The 24,209-nt window shown below is 38.5% G+C and overlaps 1 long non-coding RNA gene across 1 annotated transcript; it reads left to right on the top strand.

Annotated features, from left to right (window-relative positions):
- The first annotated feature begins 885 nt into the window (after nt 1-885).
- On the top strand, nt 886-18,976 carry LOC142859911 (uncharacterized). The gene is made up of 3 exons (XR_012912275.1): nt 886-971; nt 17,506-17,604; nt 18,621-18,976. It is a non-coding gene; the product is annotated as an uncharacterized LOC142859911 (long non-coding RNA).
- The last annotated feature ends 5,233 nt before the right edge of the window (nt 18,977-24,209 follow it).

Below are 24,209 nucleotides of genomic sequence, written 5' to 3'. Positions count from 1 at the left end.
AAAGGCCCCTATTCTGAGGTCATTAAGGGAAGAAATGCTACGGCTGTGGGACTTTATAATTTCAAGATTGCTATCCTTCTGAGGAGGTATGGGAGGTACCAGATTAGCTGCTCAGAGTGAAACTTACCCTTCAACTTGGGATATTTCATCAGCAGCAAGAATTAATAGCAAAAGGTGGAACTCAGTTTCCATGCCAGCAAAGAGGTTGAGGGTAGTGAGGACCAACTCCTCGAAATTTAATTCTGTGTTGGGGTCTCTTTTGTCCTGAAAACAAAGTGGATCACCAACAAAAGAACCCCATTGAGCCTTTATCTTACCCTTTTCTCTGTGTAGAGAAGATGCATTTGTGAAAGGAGGAAAGATGGATTAAGTAAGTCCAGAAGAAACAATGAAAGCAAAGGTGCTGGTTTCTGAAGTTTAAACTGAAATATAGAGACTGAGCTGCCAAAGTTCTCAAATCTAAGACTTTTAAGGTACATTCTGACTTTCAACAATATGTCTGTTGCATAGATGGTCTTAAAATTGTAATTTTAAAGTTTCTTTATAGTAAACTTTGTAAATTTGAAGTATATTTTAGCAAAATTTGGTATATATACATGGAGTATATATATACAAGGGAACTGTCCTTTGCCACAAAATGGGTAGAACTGGAGGAATTAGTTTACTTGAAACAAGTCAGGCACAGAGGCAGTTACTGCATGTCCTCTATCATGGATGGAAGTTAGGAAATGTTGAATTAAAAGTAGGCCAGGCTCACAAAGAAAAAGGGTGTTGGTTTTGACCAGTGCATGCTGTATTCTTTTAATGAAGTATCACATGAAAGTCCACTAACATGCAGCTAATATGTGATGACTATTCTTGGTTGTCAACTTTAAGCACAAACTTCGACTTTTCATGACAATGAGTGAGACTCATCTGCTCCTGTCAGCACCAATCTACTTCAAGCGGATGATGGGCACCTTTTGGTATAGGTAAGCCATCTGGGCAAGAAACTGCTCTTGGCTGGACTGCTTGATGCTATGCTGTACAAACTGAACATGCAAGACCCACAGAGAAATGTAAACTAAACTCTCCTAAAGGTGAAAAGATCCTTCAGGGTTCCTGCTTCATGAAAGAGTCTGTCAGACATTCTGCAAGACATATAAGGAAGTGACTTACAATTTGCCAATATAAGTGAAACTGTCTTTAAAATTTCCTGCTTCATGAAAAAGTATGGCAGATACTATGGTGCAGTAGGCTGAAGATGGATGCCCCAATGGTACAGAAGAACTTTGGGTGACTGTCCAAGCAGCAAGATGTCCCTGCCAATTCTAGAGTTTTGGAAGTTGCTTCCAGTGCACTTCCTGTTAACTTAGGTAATATTATATCCTTCTCTAGTCTTCAGTGGAGTTGAAGAAAAGAGTTTTCCTTAGGTATGATAAAAAATAAAGTAGATATAAGTATTATAAGTGTAGTTATTGCTTGATACCTGATTTGTTATATGTAATTTTACTAGATTAAAGTTAAATTTTTCCTTTTTATTTGAACAGAAATGGGGAAATTGTGTGGGAAGTCCTTCTGTATGTGTGTTGCTTTTATTGGTTAATGAATAAAGAGGCTGCTTTGGCCTATGATAGGGCAGAATTGAGCTAGGCAGAAAAACTAAATTGAATGCTTGGAGAAAATAGGTGGAGTCAGTGAGAAGCCATGTAGACACCACAGGAGACAGACACCTCCACCAGAGCCCGCTGAAACTTTGCAAGTAGGCCACGACCTCATGGTGATGCACAGGCTAATGGAGACTGGTTAATTTAGGATATAAGAGCCAGCTAAAAATATTCTTAAGCTACTGGCCAAACAATATGTTTACATACCAATGGAATGTCCAAGAATCCAATAATTGTTCAGTCCATGAGGTTGGATGTTTCAGCTGGTCTTCAGAATCTGCGAGAATCATGAAGAAGTAGGCTCTAGTGCCAGTGAAAACAAACAGGCAAAGAGAGCCAGCTACCCTCTTCCATGTCCTTTATATAGGCTGTCTTCAGATTGAAGGTGGGTCTTCCCACATCAAAGATCCAGAAGAGGAAGTGTAGGCGGAGGCTGTTTATTTATTCCTGGCTACGCAAACCCAAAGTAATCACACAGAAACCATATTATTGGCAATATCTTTTAGTCAATAGCTTAAGCATAGTTAACACTAGACAAAAATATTCCTAAATACAGGTTCTGGTGATAGTTGTTGTATGTGCCTATCGGCAGATAAGAACTAAGTTTGGCTGCAAAAGCTTTAGGGGGTACACAAATATTACCACACAGTAATTCATTACAAGTAAGATAAAAAATAGCACTGCAAGCACTTTAGAGTCCAAATTCTAGAATTCAAAAGCAAACTATTCCTCAAACATTCTGCGTGACATTACCTTGCCTTTTCATCTATCAGCTTTTTTTTGTTTTGTTTTTATTGTCTTTTTTTCTATTTTTTTTTTTGAAAAAAAATTCCTGCCTCCTCCCAGCCTCCCATTTCCTTCCCCCTTCTCGCGCCCTTCTCCCCCCACTCCTCTCCCCACCCCCTCCGGTCCAAAGAGCAGTCAGGTTTCCCTGCCCTGTGGAAAGTCGCCTAGCCAGTTTGGATGTTCATTTATCAGCTTTTATAGTCGCAAAATTATCAGAACATTCATAGTCTTCTCTAGGGAATCCATGTAGGTGATTCATGAATCACTTGTCAGAGACTCTTCAATACACTGAGTACATTGCAGTCATTTCTATCCTTATTGATGCCACTTACTATGACCTTGAAGTTCTCTAGTGCAGGCATTTCACAACAGTCACTGAAGTCATCTGCTTTGTCTAAAAGGGCCTCCTTCACAGCCTCATGTTCACATAAGACAGGCACTGGCCATAGACCAAAGTGTACAGTGAACAGAGAGCCATATTTTTCCTGGAGCTAGGAATGAAGGAAAATAAGGAAGGAAGGAGTAAATTGCAAAATGATGGGACACCCAGTCAAGGAATGTAGAGCGTAGAAATTCTAGGAGGATGAAAACATAGAATAGAGAAAGGTAGAAGGTCTATTGGGGAAAAAAGCATCAAAATGATTCCTTGACTTTGGGCAGTGCATGTCACTAGTTTTTTATGGCTTAGTTTTGTTTGTGAAACAATGGACTTTGACTTGATGAATTCTGTGATCTACATATTCTCTTTTTGAAATGCTAGGTTTCTAGCATCTTAAAAGTCTAGGATAATTTGAGAACAAAAGTTGTGCTTAAAGAAAGGAGATTCCCAAAATCCTTAGAATGTGATCCAGAGTCCTGAGAAGAGAGGGCTCTGTTCTAGTGTGCTCAGAGTCTAAATTTTTTCGTCTTCATTTTAGGATTCTATAATTTCAGAATCCTAGGTTTCTTAAAGTTTCTTTCTGAGTCTTTGTTTAGGAATCATGAGTTTTTGTGTGTAATCATCTATGTTGTTTGTTGACTTCATTGCTCTAAGAAGCAATGAACACACTCACCTTGAGGAAGAATTGAAATAAGGCATCAACACAGACTTGTAATATGATCCCCCCAAAATAGTACTGGTGTGGTGCCAGGGAATAGCTTCCCTTCCTTACTGGTTCTCTTCCAAACAATCAAGATGAGCAGGCAATGCATATAGAGTACCATAAAGATGCTGAAGGCCCACTTAAGTTCCATGGTGCTAAGTCAAAAGGTTATGACCTTGGATCCAGATCCTGCCTACATAGCTTCTAGGAAATCAGCTTACACTAAAATCTGAACCCTGTGGAATTCAAAATGTCCCTGTATCATGCCATCAGTGGTCCGATTGTTTGATAGATGTACAGTTATGTAATTTTTAATCTCTCATCTGCACTGTAGTGATATTGCATTAGTATTTTAATAAATAAAGCTTGGATAAAGATCAGAGTAAAACAGCCCCACTGATCAGTCTTTTAGACCAGGCAGTGGTGACATACATGTTTAATCCCAGTAGTTACATTACTTTGCCATAGAAACCAGGCAGTAGTAGTGCATGCATTTAATCTCAGCCCCAGAGAGAAATACAAAATGATAAGAGACAGCTCTCAGACTTAGTCTCATTTCTGAGGATCCCTGGAGGCAGGATCACCATTTCAAACTAAGGCAGACGGAAGAGTCAGTGGTTGACTGTCTTGCTTTTCTGACCTTCAGGTTGAACCCCAATATTTTTCTCTTGTTTTTTTTTATCAATAGTGATACAGTTAATAGAGTTATATTGAATTTACCCATAAAACTTTACAAGGGGTTTTCCCCTTTCTTCCCATTTCAAGTTTTCCAACTGTCCCTCAGATTCATATTCTTTGTAGCATCTGAGAAACAGCCAGTTTATAGGGACTCTGCATAAGGTATAGACCCTCCTAGTCCTTCCTACATTGTTCTGCTGCATGAACTCTCCTTTAGACCTTTGTTTTTTGACCTTGAAATGCCAATTTCTTGTACATTACTTCACCTGTCCAAAGAACTTCAGAGGCAACATGTTTACTTCCCTAGTCCAGCATATCCAAGGACATTATGCATACAACCCCTGAGACTTTCCCACTTGTCCCCGAGACTTCTATCCCTCTGAATCACATCTAATGTAAGTAATGAGGATGACTGTATGTGTTTGTGCATGCGTGTGTGTGTATGTGTGTGTGTGTGTGTGCAACACACACACACACACACACACAGAGAGAGAGAGAGAGAGAGAGAGAGAGAGAGAGAGAGAGAGAGAGAGAGAGAGAATGTGGTGTTGTGAGGATATTATAAAAATGATAGGGGCATATTAAAGGAATTGGAGGGGAGGGAATGGGGCATGAATTTGATCCAAACACATTATATTCAATTGTGAGTATTCAATAAAGTACTATAAAATAAGTAAACCAAATTTTATAGGATGTCATACACGTTCTTATCTACTCCAGATACAAACAGTAATGAAAGATTAGATTGCGTTGATTTATCCAAAATTTATGATGTGATGTCTAAGATGCAGAGAGACTTAGAACCCCACCCTATGAACAGGATTCACCATTAGAGATGCTGCCTTAAGAATATTAATAAAAAGTTCCCAGTTCTTTTCATGTCAAATATTTGTAAAACTTCTGGCCCCAAATAAATTTGCAGGCTATTGTTCTCTTTCTGTGTGCGTTGGTACCACCACACAGATCTGACCCTGTCCTTGGATGTCTGGGTTCTCACACTTGGAAATTGAGTTCCTTTTATTTACCTGCAGATTCCAAGAACAGAGCATGAGTTATGCATGGCGCCCACGATTGTAACATCAGCAGCTAAATCAGGATTTAGGGACAGCCTGGGGATATGTGGCAAGAGCTAGACAGGGAAAATGATGAGAATTTAGTTGGCTAAGAAGGTGTCCCATGTCCAGGAGAAATGGTGAGATTTCTAGGAAGACTGAAAGTATCACCTTCTTCATGCTAGGCCTCCTCTTCAGACACCTTTCCTTTTATTCTAAAGAAACAAGATAAACAACTAGTTTGCATCCTCTTTCATGGCTCATGTTTCCTATAGCTGCATTCTACCCTTCCTTACCACCTAATGTTACCCTGTCTTCATTTCCTTTCTACATGTTAAACTATACACATGAGTGTACATTTATTTACATATATAAATGCATTCATAATAGAAATAATTTTGGAGGTCCCTCAAAAACAAACAAGAAAATAGCAACAACAATTCCCTGCAAACCCAAACTGACACATTAACCAGCTGTTTCTCTCCTGGGCATCCACCCAGTGAATCCCATACCTTACCGTAGAGGTACTTGCTATATTCACTACAGCAAGGAATCAACATAGCTGTTCATCAACAGGTGAAAGGATAATGAAAACCTAGTGTGTGTCTAAAATTAATTCTTGTTCAGCTCTAAAAGAAAAGAATATAACCACAAAATCTACAGGGAAATGAAAAGATTTAGAGTGCATAATATTAATTGAGGTTATACAAACTCAGAAGGAAAAATAACACAAACTCTCATTTGCGTCTCCTAGGACGCCTTTCATAAGGCAGAGAACTATCATCTCCAGGGTCTCTCATGACTCTTATTTCCTTTTTGTCTCCCTATCTCATGACCCTCCCTAACACACATCCACACACATCCACACCACCGGAATGGTATCTGGTATGATATGATTATGATATGATTATGGTTGTGTGTAGCATGATTAACAAAAACCCAGAAACAGATATTGGGGCTCAACCTGAAGGTCAGAAAGGCAAAACACCCAGCCACTGGCTCTTACCTCTACCTCAGTCTGAAATGGTGATCCTGCCTCTAGGAATCCTGGACTGTGTTTGAGAGATGTCTCCTCCCATCTTATATTCCTTTCTAGGGCTGGGATTAAAGGCATACACTACTACCACCCAGTTTCTATGGCAAACTAATGTGACTACTGTGATTAACTGTGTGTGTTACTATTACCTGGTCTGTAAGACTGACCAGTGGGGCCGTTTTACTCTCTGATCTTCAGGCAAGCTTTATTTATTAAAATAAAAATGAAATATTACTACATTTCCCTTTTGTCTAAAATAAAAAAATTAGGCTATTGCTAATATAAGAAAAACTATACACAGTAAATACAATAACTTTATACATATGTACAGGCAATAAAAACATTAACAATATCTAGTCCACTTCCAATTGACAAATACAGAGAAAATATTCCATATCTTTTAGCAGCTGTTGCTTCTTCCTTCGCAGTCAAACAACTCAAAGACAACACAGTAACATACAATATCCAGATTCTCTGTGTATTTTACATCTTTACATGACTTTATTCTTTTGTTTTTGTTTTTTATTTTTTGTTTTATTTGAGACAGTATTTCTCTGTGTATCTTTGGCTGTCCTGGCTAAAAGACAGTTGATTATAAATGTTGCTAGATTAATGCAACCTATATATTTTGAAAATGCCTTAACTTCAAATTTTAAGTCAAATATATGTTACTTTGGAGAAAAAGTTTTGCTTTTGTTTCCACAGGAAAAAAAATATTCCATATCTATCCTATCAATATCTATTTTGGTGAATCCAAATCCTGTCCTTAATTTGCTTTTTGCCATAGCTTGCTTTCTGTGTCAGGCAAACAAGGAAAACTATAACTATAACTATCTAGTCTTCAACTCTCCCTTAGAGACCTAAAAAGGAAATAATATTAACTGAGAAAGAAGGAAGTGCAGGCAAGCGACTTGCAAAAAATGTGAGAAATACAAGAAACATTTGGCTTTCTAGACAGTCACCCAAAGTTCCTCTGCTGAAGGGTTAAGACAGCCCCCTTTAGAGGGCGGGGTTTGCCTCAGGCGAATGCCTGCCAATAAATGGTGCGCGGAGAGGCGGCTCGCCCCTTTTTTCCTCCCTACCTGTACTACGCTGGAACTTTGGTTCTGTAAGTTTATCATTAAAGTGGTAAATTTCTTTGATATCTGCATTGCATTTATTTTGCGCGGGTACATCTGGCGCCTGCCCCATGGGGCTTTGCCGAGAACCGGCCCCGAATCGGAGTCTCTTGCACCCCGGGCCGCTGCAGCGGTCTCTCTGGGCGCACGCGGAAGCAGTTGAGATTTTGAGCAGTCTCTCTGGGCACGCGCTGAAACAGCTGAGATTCTGAGCGACTCGATTTTCCCTGCTGCTTGCTAGAGTATCAAGCAGTGGGTTTGAAATCGACAGAGCCTTTTTAACAGCGCCTAAGTCTCTGTTCCGAGCCGCCCCGGCCAGATTTCCCGTGCCCTCTCACGCCGGCGCGCGCCGCCAGCGCTCGGGTCACGTGACAGCGGCCTGAGAGCCCCGGAAAAACAAAAACAAACAAACAAACAAAAAAAAAAACGCCGGCATCCATTTGATTTGTTTACTTTGCTGGCTTTTCTTTACTTATCAGCCTGGTGTCTGTTTCAATTTTGTTTTTGAGTCATTTTATTTCAGATTTAGGACACGTGGATTCAACTGGACTCTTTCGCCACCACTGGCAGGAACCAGTTATTACAGGTAAGAGAACTTTTTCTTTTATAAATAATGTCTGAGAACATGACCACATCCAATTTCAACAGTTTTTTTGAGTGCACCATTTGGGAGATCTTACAAGAGGTGTCTACCACACCACATATATGGATATTCCTGGGATTCTTAATTTTCCTTAGCACTATTTGGTTCGATAATAGGAAAATGATCAAATCTCTTAAGGCAGAGGTTGAACGTTTGAAAACTATTGAGAGCGACAACAATCTTCTCAAGAATCAGTTTGAAGTTCTCCAGGAAGAAAACAAACCTTGTTTAACATGACTCGGTTAACTGAGCAAAATCTAGAAAAGGTACAGGCTGATGTTAAGGAGAAATTCATTACTATGGAAGAAGGAACAGCTGAATTAGATCGTAAGTTCCAGCAGTCCCTTTCTGTAGGAACTGAAACATTAACTGAGAGAATCAAAACTGCTGAATGTGACAATCGAATTTTGTCTAAAGCTTATGACAGATTGGCAGAAAGATTGTCAATACAAGAAGGCACGGTTTATGCCATAAAAATTATGTCCAAAGATGACAAGTTATCTCTGCTGGACAAATTTCATACTCTAGAATCCTCAATGAAGGCTTTAGAACATAATTCTGGGCAGGAGATTCAGACATTACAAAAAGCAATGGTGAATAGAATTGAAAAGATTGAGGAATTTCTAAATTCTGATGAAGAAGAGCAAAGGGTAGAAAGGCAAATTTTAACTACATCTGTGGATAAATCCCTCTTGGACAATTTTCACAAAGCTCTACCTACAGCCCTACATGCCTTTCCTGTAATAACAACAGAAAAGGTGATTGGTTCCAGAAACCCTAGGGTCATCAAGGAAGATACATGGGAGCCTGTCCGTATGAATGATCTCAAAGAAATTAAACAGGCCATCATGTCTTTTGGGATGCACTCCTCTTTTGTTAAAGAGATGCTAAAATCTTGGGCCACAACAAGCAGAGCAACCCCCTTGGACTGGCTCCAGCTGAGCTCCGCGGTCCTTGAGAGTGGACCGCAATTAAAATGGAAATGCTTATTCAGGCAAGAGGCTAGACTTTTAGAACAGCAGGAAAAGGCGAAGGGAATTGACGTTTCCCTAGATAAAATTCTAGGTGAAGGGCTCTTTTCCGACCCTCAGGAATAAGCTAATTTGGATGAAAACATACTCTCCATGTGTACTACAGCAGCCTTAAGGGCTTGGGACAGAGTACAAGACCCAGGACAGAGAATGGAATCATTTGTCACAGTTAAACAGGGTCAGAGAGAACCCTTTAGTGACTTTTTACAAAGATTAACTAAGGCTGTACAAATAGGGATACCTGACCCAGAAGCAAGACGTATAATAATTGAGTCTTTGGCTTACGAAAATGCTAATGTGGAATGCAAAAGGATCTTGAGGCCTTTAATGTTCAGATCAGTGTCCTTGGAGGAATGGGTCTTGCATACACTAGATGTTGACACATTTGACTATGGCACTGAAGCATGGGTAGAAGAAGCAATTTCCAATGGTAAAAGGAGACACCAGAATCCCAAATGTTTTAATTGTGGCAAAATGGGTCATATGAAAAGGAATTGTAAACAACGGGTTTTCAGAAATATTAATAATGCGTCTTCTAGAAATAACAGGAATAGAAGGAATCAGCCTTCAGGTTTATGTAGAAGATGTGGGAAAGGCAGACACTGGACGAATGAATGCAGGTCTACAAGAGACAGACAAGGCAACCTGATACAGACGGGAAACGTGAGAGGGGGGGCCTCTCAGGCCCCCATGGCAAACATGGTTCAGACATTCCCAGTTTCTGCAGAGAACATGCCTCGTCAGGACAATTAGAAAGCCACATGCCTACTGTTACAAGCAATAGTAATCAGAAAGATGAGTTACGTGTGTTTTGGCAAACTTCTATAAATGATCAAAGACCTAAGCTGAGAGTGTGTGTAAATGGTATTTTTATTACTGGCCTACTGGACACAGGTGCTGATGTAAGTATCATTACCCCAGAATCTTGGCATCCATATTGGCCTCTTCAGAATGTAAATGTTCAGCTCCTGGGAATTGGAACCCTATCTCGAGTAAGGCAGAGCACGAGATGGGTTGAATGTATAGGGCCTGAGGGACAAATAGGAAAATTAAGGCCTTATGTAGCCAATATTGCAATGAATTTATGGGGTCGTGACCTATTACAACAATGGAATACCGAAATTAACATTCCTGCTACTTCTAGAGTCCATATTTCTGAAAAGAATATTAAAAGTTATTACAAATGGACAAAACCGGCCATTAGGGCTGTGCAAGAACAAGCAATTGATGTCCCTTCAGAAATACCAACAGCCTTGCCTCTAAAATGGTTGACTGAGAAACCAATATGGACAAAGCAATGGCCTTTAGCTGAGGAAAAGTTACAGGCTTTAGAACAGCTGGTACAAGAGCAACTAGATGCTGGACATATAGAAGAATCTACCAGCCCTTGGAATTCTCCTGTATTTGTGGTTAAGAAAAAATCAGGTAAATGGAGAATGGTGACAGATCTCAGGGCCATCAACAAGGTTATTCAACCTATGGGCCCTCTGCAATCTGGAATTCCGTTGCCCTCTTTATTACCAAAAGGATGGCCTCTCATAGTTATTGATTTAAAGGATTGTTTTTTCACTATACCTTTGCAAAAAGAAGATAGAGAAAAATTTGCCTTCACAGTGCCTACTTATAACAATTCTCAACCTTCGAGGAGGTACCACTGGACCGTCCTCCCCCAGGGTATGTTAAATAGCCCCTCCCTGTGCCAATATTTTGTGAACCAACCATTGCAAATAATACGCAAGAAATTTCCCAAATCTATTGTATACCATTACATGGTCGACATATTGTTATCTGATTCAAACATAGATACCTTGAACAGACTGTTTGAAGAAATAAAGATACTTTTACCTAAATGGGGATTGCAAATTGCTCCTGAAAAGATTCAGAAGGGAGATTCTGTTAATTATTTAGGTTATAGAATAGGTTTGCAAAAAATTAAGACACAGAAGGCACAAATTCGGAGAGATCGCCTACGGACTCTTAATGACTTTCAAAGACTGTTAGGAGACATTTCCAGTTTACGACCAACTATTGGGATAACACCTGATCTAATAATTTATTTGAACAAGACCTTGGATGTTGATAAAGATTTAAACAGTCCCAGAGAATTAACAGCTGAAGCAGAAAAGGAACTGACAATGATTGAGGAGAAATTACAACAGGCACATGTGGACAGAGTGAATCCAGAGCTCGATTGTATTCTCGTCATATTACCATCAAAAATTTCTCCTACAGGAATTTTAATGCAGAGAAATGATATTATCTTGGAATGGATCTTTTTACCACATAAACCAAGTAAAAAACTGAAAACTTATGTGGAAAAAGTCTCTGAGTTAATTATAAAAGGCAAGCTGAGACTTCGTCAACTAGCAGGCATAGACCCAGCAGAAATTATAGTGCCTTTCACTGCTGATGAACTAAAGAAATTATGGGAAGATAATGAACCATGGCAAAGAGCTTGTGCTATTTTTTTGGGAGACATTAATAACAACTATCCAAAAAGCAAGCGGCTCAACTTCATAAAGAGAACTTCTTGGATCCTTCCTCGAATAGTCCGTGATGCTCCAATAACTGGAGCCCATACATTCTATACTGATGCCAATAAATCAGGGAAGGCAGGTTACAAATCAGAAGACTTGGGTAAGGTGGAACAAAGTCCTTATGATTCTGTCCAGAAGGCAGAATTATATGCCATTCTTATGGTACTAAGAGATTTTAAAGAACCTATTAATATAGTTACTGATTCACAATATGCAGAAAGAGTTATTTTACATATTGAAACTGCTGAATTTATACCTGATGATACAGAACTAACCTCATTGTTTATCCAGGTTCAAGATTTGATCAGGAACAGGCTTTGCCCTATGTACATAACACACATCCGATCCCATACGGGTCTGCCAGGTCCTCTAGCACAAGGTAATGCAGAAATTGATCAATTATTGATTGGTAGTATGCTACAAGCCTCTGAATTTCATAAAAAACATCATGTTAATAGCAAAGGTTTGAAGAAAGAGTTTTCTATTACATGGCAACAAGCTAAGGAGATTGTGAAGAAATGCCCTACCTGCTCTTTCTATAACCAAACGCCACTGCCAGCAGGAGCTAATCCAAAGGGCACTCATAGAAATGAAATCTGGCAGATGGATGTGTTCCACTTTGCAGAATTTGGCAAATTGAAGTATGTTCATCACACCATCAACACTTATTCAGGCTTTCAGTGGGCAACTGCTTTAAGTTCAGAAAAAGCTGATTCAGTAATCACTCATTTATTAGAAGTCATGGCTATCATGGGTATACCTACACAAATAAAGACAGATAATGGTCCTGCTTATGTCTCTAGGAAAATGAAATGGTTTTTTGATCATTACAATATCAAGCATGTTACAGGTATACCATACAATCCTACAGGTCAAGCAGTCATAGAAAGATCAAATCGAACTATAAAGGATATGTTGAACAAACAGAAAGGGGTGGAAAACACCCCCAGAAATAGGTTACATAATGCTTTGTTAACCTTGAATTTTCTCAACGCTAATGAGAAGGGAACGACGGCTGCAGAAAGACATTGGATAATGGAAAGGTCTGCTGAACTAAATCAACCAGTTTATTTCAAGGATGTACTGACCTCACAATGGAAGCCAGGAGATGTGCTGCGTTGGGGAAGGGGTTTTGCTCTTATCTCCACAGGTGAGGAAAAATTATGGATACCGTCAAAATTAATAAAGGTTCGGTTTGAGGAAGAGAAGTCACTTGGAAAAGATAAATAACAATTCATTCACAAGGATGACCGACATACAGATGGTAAGGATTACTGATAGGATGAGGGCAGGGTTCTTTTCTTATCTCCACAGGAAAATATTCATCTCCAAAGAATTTGAGGGACCCTGAATATTTAATTACTGATGGATGGAAAATAGTTACGACCCATTAAACATCAACAATAAAATTCTATACATATCGTAAGTATTGATTTTATATATATATATATATATATATATATATATATATATATGTTTTATTGAACACTTCTTTATAAATGTGTAGAGCTGGTTTTGGAGTTGGACTATGGCTCAGTCCTTCTTCAATTCCAAGCCTGTTGATAAGAGATATTTCAAAGTTTCTGTCTCAGGTCAGGAGCCATGAAATGGGACAGAATAAGAATAATTTTATACTTGATAAACTTTCTTTGCCTTCCCTCACATCTGTGTCTTTCTTTATATTCAGTACATGTCCTTGTTGTTAATGTTTAAATTTCCCATAACAAGCAACATATTTTCCTACAGTAATCTTTGAAGTTTCCAGGATGAAGATGGGGCCCCACAACATCAACTCAATCTGGTTTTTATGACGTCATGAATTTTTTTTTAAGCACTAATTTTAGACCTGTTTTTTGGTACCAACTGCAAGAGACAATTTCATATGATGCACATTTTTGACAATGCTCTGGCCGGACCTTCTCGAAACACACAGAGACTAGTTATAATTTTCTTAAGTCAAAGGTTAATTTGGGAATTTTACCATCGTTTGCTTTCACAGGGGCCCCTAAGAAGAACGTCGCGCCCATGTCAGCTAGAAGCAATCTAAGAGGACGACGTCCCCTCTCCCAACAGAGTTTGCCCACAGGGTTAGGGACATCTTTTAGTGGTTGGTTTAGGGGTGAAGGGATGGGGAGATATTGTATGGAATTAGGGGTATATTAAAAAAAAAGAGGGGGATTAACTGGGTTGATGGGATGATTGGTATTTGTGACTTACTGTTTTTAGAAAATTATGTTGGTACTGTTTCTTGTATATTGATATATTGAATATTGAATGTGAGTGTTCCTACCTCTATTTTGGTATAAGAGTATGCTTATATTGTATGGATACATCTATCATATCACAATGTACATTTCTACCTCTGGTACTATTTATGTAATAACATTGTTTACATTTGATAAGTAATGACATTGTTTACAGGTGAAGATCATTGTCTTCATACATTGCACAATTGTTTATTCCCTTAGTTTTCAAATTAGATAGGTATTGAGAATTATATGTTTGTCATATTATTTTTAGGTTAATCAGGTCTTTTAGATACATAGAGATTATTTTCTGTATAGATAGTATAATCTTCAGCCTCTTTGAAGAGCTGTAGAAAATGGCCTTTAATCTAACCTAGAATTCTGTGCCATCGAGACAACTACTGACTAAGATATAAAACAGGATTGTCTTATCTTGCCAAGACAGGGTAGGATAATCCTAAGAAAGTTCCTTGCATTTGAGAATGGTATGTCAGTTATGTTAGGCCTTAGCCAAAGTTGGTTGACTCAACATTGCAAACGAGATTTTGGGTGATTGCCCAGGCAGTCAGTTGTCTCTGTCATTTGTTGCACATTTTGGATATCTCTCTTTTGTTAAGTAATATTTACTCCCTTCTCAGATCTTTGATGGAGTTGAAGATTATTTAATTGTAGTTACTCTTTAGCAAAACTTTTGCTCTCAATATTGTTTGTTATATTTATCATTTGTTATTATTGTTATAGTTATATTTGGTTTAGTTGTGTCTTATTTAGACAAAAGGGGGAGATGAAGGGTTAAGACAGCCCCCTTTAGAGGGCGGGGTTTGCCTCAGGCGAATGCCTGCCAATAAATGGTGCGCGGAGAGGCGGCTCGCCCCTTTTTTCCTCCCTACCTGTACTACGCTGGAACTTTGGTTCTGTAAGTTTATCATTAAAGTGGTAAATTTCTTTGATATCTGCATTGCATTTATTTTGCGCGGGTACACTCTGCAACATTGGGGCATCTCTCTTCAGCTTATAGGTCTAGCATATCTAACAGACTCTTCTGTAAAACAGGATGTATTGCAGGGCTATCCTCCCTTGTCTTGACAATGTTTACCAGTTGCTTTCTTTTGTGTCCTGCTTGTCCAATTAGGAAAGCATACTGTCAGCAGTCAAGGCAAGGACATTTTTTTGCCAGTTGAGTTTCTCTAATGCCCATTACCTTCTCTGAAGTATATTGGTGCTGCCAGAAGCAGACATGTCTTATTGTCATAAAAAGAGCCTATATTATTAAAACATCTTAAATGCCATATTCTGGAGATCTCTGAATTGTTTGAAGATGACCTGTCTATCTAAAATATATCTCTGCTTTACCTTGAAAACATCCATTACATTGTAATATAATTACAAGTTCAAATATAAGAGGTGACTAATTACTAACCTGCATTTCCTTGTTATATTAAACAGTTGGTAATAATATCATTCCAAGACTAGAAGTTTGCATTACATTGTTAAATGAGCTGTATAGGTACAATACCTTGAACAAGTTTAAAAACATATGTTTTAACAAAATTAATCTCAAATTTGTATCAATATACAAAATTTGTATACAATATACAAAAGTCTATTCCTATGTAAAACGTTTAAAACTAGTAATTGTTTTTAAAATAAATTTAATAATCTACACTTATGTTTAATCAATTGTGGATGATTGTACCTAGTGATAGTTTTGCTTAGTCTACTCAGTAATACAAGAATGGACCTTGTGCTGGCTAGTCCTGTGTCAATTTGACAAGCGAACTAGAGATATCTGAAAGTAGGGGACCTTAATTGATAAAAATGCCTCTATAAGGTCTGATTGTAAGGTATTTTCTTAATTAGGGATTGATGGAGAAGTGGGCAGCTCATTGTGGGTGGGGCTATTTCTGCACTGGTGGTCCTGAGTTCTATAAGAAAGCAGATTTAGCAAGTAATGGGAAGCAGCCCATAAGAAGCACCCCTTCATGCCTCTGCATCAGCTCCTACCTTCAGGTTCCTACCCTGACTTCCTTGGATGGTGAACTGTAAAGTGGGAATGCAAGCAAAATAAACTCTTTCCTTTTCACATTGCTTTTGGTCATGATGTTTTGTCACTGAAGTAGAAAGCCTAACTAAAATAGTCTCTGATGACTGTGACTGATAAAAATGGTTTCTTTTGTCCTACTGACAATAGATATAACACAGAAGCTCTCTGATCCTCTCTCTTTCTATCATTATCTGACACTTTCTCTGTTCACTGCTGTACTGAGAATGCCTTAGTCTGTATTCTGCTGTAACGGAATTTTGGTTTTGTGGTTCTGGAAGCACTTATTTTCAAGAACACTGAACTGGCATCTGATGAATGTTTTACTGCTGCACTTTGATATGATACATAGTTCAGCAACTATACCTCCTAAAACTAGTGGCGAAAGCTAAAAAGGAAACTGAACATTCTTAGCTAGCTCACCCTACAATGGTGACTTTTATCTATTCTCAAAGTATTATTTTTTGAATGTAAAATATTTATCACAGGTTCCATGTCAATACTTTGTAGCTAACTGATGATACTATTTAAGAAGGTGGCAAGACAGCCTAAGAGGAAAAGCTTGCAAGAAAGTAGTAGGTTGGAGAGAAGATGATGGGGTCATAAATTCATGGCATGTGACTTTCTCTCTTCCTCAGTGTCCTATTCCTCCTCCTCTTTCCATCTACCACAAATAAGAACAAATACCAGCCGGGCAGTGGTAGCGCACACCTTTAATCCCAGCACTTGGGAGGCAGAGGCAGGTGGGTCTTTGTGAGTTCGAGACCAGCCTGGTCTACAGAGCTAGTTCCAGGACAGGCTCCAAAACCACAGAGAAACCCTGTCTCGAAAAACCAAAAAAAAAAAAAAAGAACAAATACCAGCTCCCATACTTAGATCAAAGCCCCAAGCGGCATGCCTAACCTGCCATAAAATTAATAAAAGTTGCTTTTCAGTAGGAATTTGTCCATAGTGACAAGAAAAGCAACAAATGCAGGAATTAGAGTGTAAACATGACCGTATTACTCAAAGGCTGGAATCACTGTCAGTTGGGACTCAAGTCTTGATATGGAAGCTTGTGACTGATCAATCTGTAGTCCATTGTAAGTAACCTACTACTACCAGACAGACCTCACCTCTCAAAGATTCCATAATTTCCCAAAACAGAACAACTAGCTCTGCGCCAAATGCTTAAGCACATGTTTTGGGCAACATTCACAATCAACCATGCAACATAAAGGCAAAATGGTTTACGACCTTATTACACATGGAAGATCACACTTCTTAACAATGTTATAATGACATTTAAATTTCAACATGTGGTTGTAGAGATGACATTCAAACTGATGCCTTCTGCCCTCACACACACACACACACACAAAATAGATATACACACACATACGAACACATAGCCCTTCACATACTAAATATATTTTTCCCATACCAATAAGTCCCAAGTTTCATTTTGCCAACAGTCCTTCACACAAAGATTTACTTGTGGACTTTATTATTCATCATTCACCTGAGAAAATATAAACTAGGATAAACTTATATTGTGCATGTATATTGCTAATGGAAAGTTTATATATGTGTATGCCTCCAATGAGATTTTATCTTCTCTTTCTCATAGCTTGTTTTCTATCTACAATAGAATTGATAAATAGAGAACTGGAAGGTCATGTTGACTCAACTATAGAGGAAGAAGGGGGAGAAACTAAGCAAGAACCAGGTAAACAACATTGACATCTATAGAAACCTTTCAACTACAGAGGCATTATAGGACAAAATTGGTTGGAGTTGTAGCTCAGTTGGTAGTTTTTGCTGAGAATTTATTAAATTCTGGACTTGGTCATCAGTGGTATGTGAGGGCACATGCATACAAATCCATGACTTTTGAAATAGAACAGGAACATAAATCATTTTAAAATACATAGTTAATGCACTTTCAGTAATAATGACTTTCCATACGTATTTTCATCAAAAGAAATTACAATTATCAAACACCCAAAACCATCAGCACCATCATGATTCAGTGGTCAAAGATGACTCTACAAATATGGTCCCCTTGATAAATTGTAAGAGGTTTATATGTACCATAATGTCTTCCCTATTTTAGAGACAAGGTCTAATGTAGCTCTGCCTGGTTTTAAATTCACTTTGCAGCCAAGGATTATACTGAAATGTGATCACCCTGCATCTACCTCCCAGGTGCTGGGTATACAAGCATGAGCCACTACAGTCATATTAAGAGACACTGAGGATTAAATCCAGGGTTTCATGTATGCTTTGTAAGCCAGAATTCTACCAACTTAGCTATACCCAGGGCACCCATAATTTCTTGTATTTTTGTTTTGTTGTGGGAAAAAAAAGCCTCACTAAGTAGCCCAGGCTGAATTAAAACTCCTGATCCTCCTGCCTCTATCTCCCAAATATCAAGATTATAGATTTTTTTTTTTGCTACCAACACAGCTATTTGTTTTATGTCTTATTTTATAGCCCAGACTGGTCTTTAACATGTGGTCAATTTGCCTCAACTTGTGAAGTATCTGGATTTGCCAGCTAATGTCAACAATCCTGGTTATGGTTTTGCTGTCATTGGTTTTCACATTATGTTTGAAATATGGTGTACATTTTGGCAGTGTTTGCCTGTTTTAATTGAGAACCAAAATTTTCTTCTAAGATGTTCTTTTGTTCTTTGTTTTTTTGTTTTATCCTTCTTTAAAAAAACCTTGAATATCACCATAGAACCTTCGTCCAGCGATGGATGGAGATAGAGACAGAGACCCACATCGGAGCACTGGACTGAGCTCCCAAGGTCCACTTGAAGAGCAGAAGGAGGGATAAGACGAGCAAAAAAGTTAGCACAGTGAGGAGTTGGTCTACCCACTGAAACAGTGTGCCTGATCTAATAGGAGCTCACCAAATCCAGCTGGACTGGGACTGAACAAGCATGTGATCACACCTGACTCTCTGAAAGTGGCTGACAATGGGGGCTGACTGAGAAGTCATTAATAATGGCACTGGGACTTGTTTCTACTGCATGTACTGGCTTTTTTGGGATCCTAGTCTGTTTGGATGCATACTTTCCTAGGTCTGGATGGAGGGGGAGGGCCTTGGACTTCCCACAGGGCAGGGTACCCTGCCCTCTCAAAGGAGGGAAAGGCAGGGAGGTGGGGGAGTGGGTGAGCTGGAGAGGAATGGGAAGAGGGAGGAAGTGGAAAATTTTAATGGAAAAATAAAATTAAAAAAAAACTTGTATATATATTTAAAGTGCATGTATTCTCTCACTACAAAAAAAAGAATTTTCCATTACTCTGATGTTCCAAGAATATCTGAAGTATTCCAAGAGTTGTGTATTAATGTCAAAATTCAGTTGATTTAAATTTCCATTTGATTGACTATATCACATTTGAAATGCATTTGGTGGTTGGCCTCTTTGTTTGTCTCTCTCTGTGTCCCAGGCTGATGATGTTGTAATCTACTGTGTGGCCTAAGATAAAGTTTGTTAGTAGATGAAGGCAATACACCTTCCCCAAAGTGAGGACTGTGACAGTTACTTCATGAAATGCACCTCATGACTCCCACTGGGAATCCTGGGTTGGAACAATGATTCAAATTCTGTGCCACATTATCCTGCTTGACAAGACCAAGGTCCTGGTTACATTTAAGTCTATTCTGACACCTTGCTGAAGTAAAAAAAAAAAAAGTACAGATGCTAGGCCTAAAATCACCATACTTTCCAGACATTTATTTTCAACCACAAGAGCATAGCAATAATGTTCTCTTAAACTCCTCGAATGCTGGGTCTACAGGTATGTGCTACCACATCAGAGATATTTCAAATATCTGATAGTCATATTTTGGGAGTAGATATCATAAGTACAATGTAGTTCTAATACACTATGTGGCTTAAGATAAAGGTTCTTAATATCTATGTATATCTGCCTATTACTAGGTGAAGGCAGTATATCTCCCCCAAAGTGTGAAGACTGTAATCCTTACTGCATGAAATATGCGTCATATCTCCCACTGTGAATCCTGGGCTGGAATAATGACACAAGATCAATGCCGGATCACCCTGTTTGACAGAAAGGCAGAAACAAGGTCCTAGTGTCGTTCAGGTCCATTATGGCACTTTGTCAAGGTCAGAAAAGCACAGATGCTTTTCTGAAATCACTGTGGTTTCCTGACTTACCTACTCAACTACTGGAGTAAAGCTCTACTGCCAACAACAATGGGCATTGGCTAAACATCACTAGAAGGGTGCTGCTTCCCCACTACACTCCAGTAAAGAGAAATGAAGTCTTATTAAGAAGAGAAGTCTAAGGATGGGTATGGCCTCCCATGCTTCTCATTTTAACACTAGGAAGGCTTACATTAAGCATGTACCCTTGCCTAAGTAACTTAATAAAACCCTATGTCCAGTTAAGACCCTAAAAGCACTGGTGATATAACAGAGTGATGGAGCACTTGCCTGATGTATTTGTTACTTTTTTATTGCTGTGAATGTACACCAGGACAAAGGCAACTTATAGAGGAAAGACTACCTTGGGGGGTGTGGGAGGGGGGTTGGAAGCATGGAATGAGGGTTTGAGTCCATGATTATCATGGCAGCTGGCAGGCAGGCACGGTGATAGAGCAGTAGTTGGGAGCTCACAACCTTATTCACAAGCATGAAACAAGTGAGAGAGAGCTAACAGGGAATGGTTGGACATTTAAAATTTCAAAGCCAACCCTTAGTGACATGCCTCCTTAAAAAGATACACATCTTAATTCTTCCCAAACATTTCAGAGATGGCCAATCATACTACAAAAGCATTTGTTCAACTATGTTCATAGCAGCACTATTTGTAATAGCCAGAACCTGGAAACAACCTAGATACCCCTCAATAGAAGAATGGATGAAGAAGGTGTGACACATACACTTTAGAGTTTTACTCAGCAGTAAAAAACAATGACATCTTGAAGTTTGCATGCAAATGGATGGAAATAGAAAACACTTTACTGAGTGAGACAACCCAGACCCAAAAAGATGAATATGGTATGTACTCATTTCCACAAACTGGGAACCAAAAATGCGAATGTATAAGTCTATGGGTTCATTCTCATTCAAACTAACATGCACGGACTCTGGCAATCAACAGTGAGAAGCTTGGGGTTCAATGGTATGACCACAATCTAGCATAAATGAGACTACAATTTTTTATTTTATTATTTTATTTTATTTTTGTCTCTAGACTGTGTCTCGAGAAACTGTAATTTTGGAGCCTGCCTTGGAACTAGCTCTTTTAAAGCAGGCTGGTCTCAAACTCACAAAGATCTGCCTACTTCCTCCTCCTAAGTGCTGGGATTAAAGGTGTGCTTCACTACCACCCAGCATGATACTATTATTTTAATTCTCATAACAGAGAGAGGTGTTCTGGAAGAGGAATAAAATATGATATACATGAAAATGTCATAAAGAAATTCATATTTATGTACTAAAAATGATTGAAAGTAGGAAGAGGAGCTGGGAAGATAGCTCAGCTGAATTGTACCTGCCTCACAAGTATAAAGAGCTAAATTTGGACCCCAAGTACCCTCATAAAAGCCAGGCTTAAACATGGAGCATACATATGGAACCCCATTGTTCTGAGGGTAGAGCATGTAAAATCAGATCTCATTGACCGGTCTGTCAGTCAGCCTAACTGAACTGATGAAATATATTCAGGTCTAATGAAAGACTCTGTCTCAAACTAATTAAATTAACTAACTAATGTATTAATCAACTAATTAAGTAGAAAACATACACCTAGAGAAGATGCTAACATCACACAGGTGCCATTATTTTTTTCATAAAACCTATACAATGGATTAATGGGGCTTTGGAATGAGGAACTTGTACCCAAATGCAACCATTGTGTAACAATCCATAAATATGCTTTTGTACAGTGGTTCAAAGTTTGTTCCATTGCAGGCTGGACCTCCTTGCTACTAAAGAGCCTGAATTGCATTCTGGAGTGACCCACCTTTGTTGAGTATCCCACACAATATAGAACACCTGAAAATTCATGCATGGGAATTACTTTTATATACAACCTAACATTTTAATTTGTATCTAATTATGCAGACAAATTTGGGTATTAGTCTAAAAGTAATTTATTTTTCCATTATGTTCTGAGTTACACCATCATCTTGGGGAGGCAGAAACTAAATCGGGGGTGGCTCCACTCCCAGTGTGCTGGGATTCTCACCATCAGATTTGCCTGTAGCCTGATCTCATGGAGGCACTTTCTCAATTGAGGCTTCCTCCACCCTGATGACTCTCACTTCTGCCAAGTTGACATAAAATTAGACAGAACATCTGACAAGAAGCTAAAATTTGGAATCTACAAGGAATTCAGCATATATTAATTTAACAGAGTTGTTTGTGGCAAACTGCGTACAATTCTTTTAGCTTAGAACAGTACACAGTCAGGGGTTCAATCAAGAGGGGATGGAACTTCTAGCCTAATTAGGAGTTTTTCAAATGATATAATCTAAATATTCCCCAAGAATAAAGATTTGGACACTTTTATGCATTGACATTTCCACACAGAAAATGGTTCAAAAATATGCACTGATCTTTGGGGGTCTTTAGGACAATTCAATAAATCAATGATAAGGGCATTTCATCTCTTTTGTGCTTCTTCTGAAGGCCCCTTTATCTATCAGAGGGTTCTTGTTTCCTGGACAGAACAGATTTTCCCTGTCTGAGTAGCAATTGAAAGTATGGAAAATCTGATTTAAATTCTATCTTGGCCTATATTCACGTGCAACTTTTCAAACTTGTCTAATTATTTTAATATAATATTGTATCTCAAGAAAGCCAATCTGTGATTTACCCTCCCTGGCCCCAGGTCCCTCTTCAAAAACTACAAAAGTAATTTTAAGTACAAAAGATAGATCAAAGCTTTTCTTTGTTTATTTTGGATTCAGTTTGGGAAGGTAAAAATCAGAGAACTGAATGCTAGCAGGACCAAGCATTACTGAGTAGCAAAACCTAATGATGACTGTGTAAATACTCAGCATAAAACACGGAAAGTTATTCTTGTGAGGAACAGAAACATTGATGTTTTAAACTATTACATGAAAAGTAAACAATAACTTTTATAACATGGACCAGATTGTTAATGATTAAAACAGCATCAAAGTTGAATGGACTCTGTCAATATTACAGCATTTCAAAGTTCCTACCCAAACATCAGAAACTACAATCAAAGCCAAGCAAGGTTTGTTCTCCAAATTTTATCTATTCATTTTCCTTGCATATTCACAAAATGTTGGAACTTTACCTAAGGATACCTCCTACCTCATTTCTCTCTAACCCTGCTTTCTGCCTCCTTGCCCCACCCCCTGTCCCCTACCTGTGCTTCTACTTTTTTCTCTGTTGATGCTGAGATGCTCTTTATGTAACTATACAATTCTTTCATCACTGCTATTTTCAAATGAATCAGCAAATATTTTTTAGACCTTCCCCATTCCAACAGCCAGCACTGTAAATATAAACAGACATCACCTACCTGAACAAATTTATTTGCAGAGAATATTTAGAAACTGAAAAGATGGACTGAGTTGTATTAACTCAGCAAAAGAGAACCTGTCTGGCATGTGCAAAGCCATTGTGTTACATACCTAGAATACGAAATAAATAGAGCAAGCAGAATAAAAGTAAATGTGCTGACTGAAGAGAAGGAAAGACTCCTGTAATTTCACCACTAGTTAGACAGAGGCAAGGAAGACAAATTGTTTAAGCCATTTGGGCTACATAGCAAGTTGCAGACCAGCCTGAGATAGTGAATAATTGTTTAGAAGTGAGAAGAGTGGGCAGAAACAGATGGGCAGCTGGAAGTAGCTATAAACAAATAAAAACATGTAATGCTATGGCATCTGTTATGCAAACAAGGACCAATAAAGCACCAAGCAATAAGAAATGAACATGACAGGGGTCAACACATGCCTTTCAATAATAACTGAATATTAGTTGTCTCAGTGTCCAAACAAAAGACATAAGCTAGCAGGTATCTTTTATAAACAGGATTGATCTTTCCATATTTTCCTGTCTACATGAAACACATCCCATAATTTATGTTAGGTTGAAAGGATGGAATGCAGCAAAGGGAATCAGGAATAAAGTAGACATCACTCTTCTAATATCTGACAAAATGGACTTTGATTCATAGCCAATAAGAAGAGATAATAACATTATTTTTTACTAACCAGGGTAACAATCCATATAAATGAAGCTGATTCTGAACACATACACATCAAATGTCGATACACACAGTTCTATAAAAAATATGGTGCATAATAGAA

Source organism: Microtus pennsylvanicus, chromosome 1 (genome assembly GCF_037038515.1).
Source record: "Microtus pennsylvanicus isolate mMicPen1 chromosome 1, mMicPen1.hap1, whole genome shotgun sequence".
Lineage (NCBI taxonomy): Eukaryota > Metazoa > Chordata > Mammalia > Rodentia > Cricetidae > Microtus > Microtus pennsylvanicus.
This window is presented reverse-complemented; position numbering and strand designations above follow the sequence as displayed.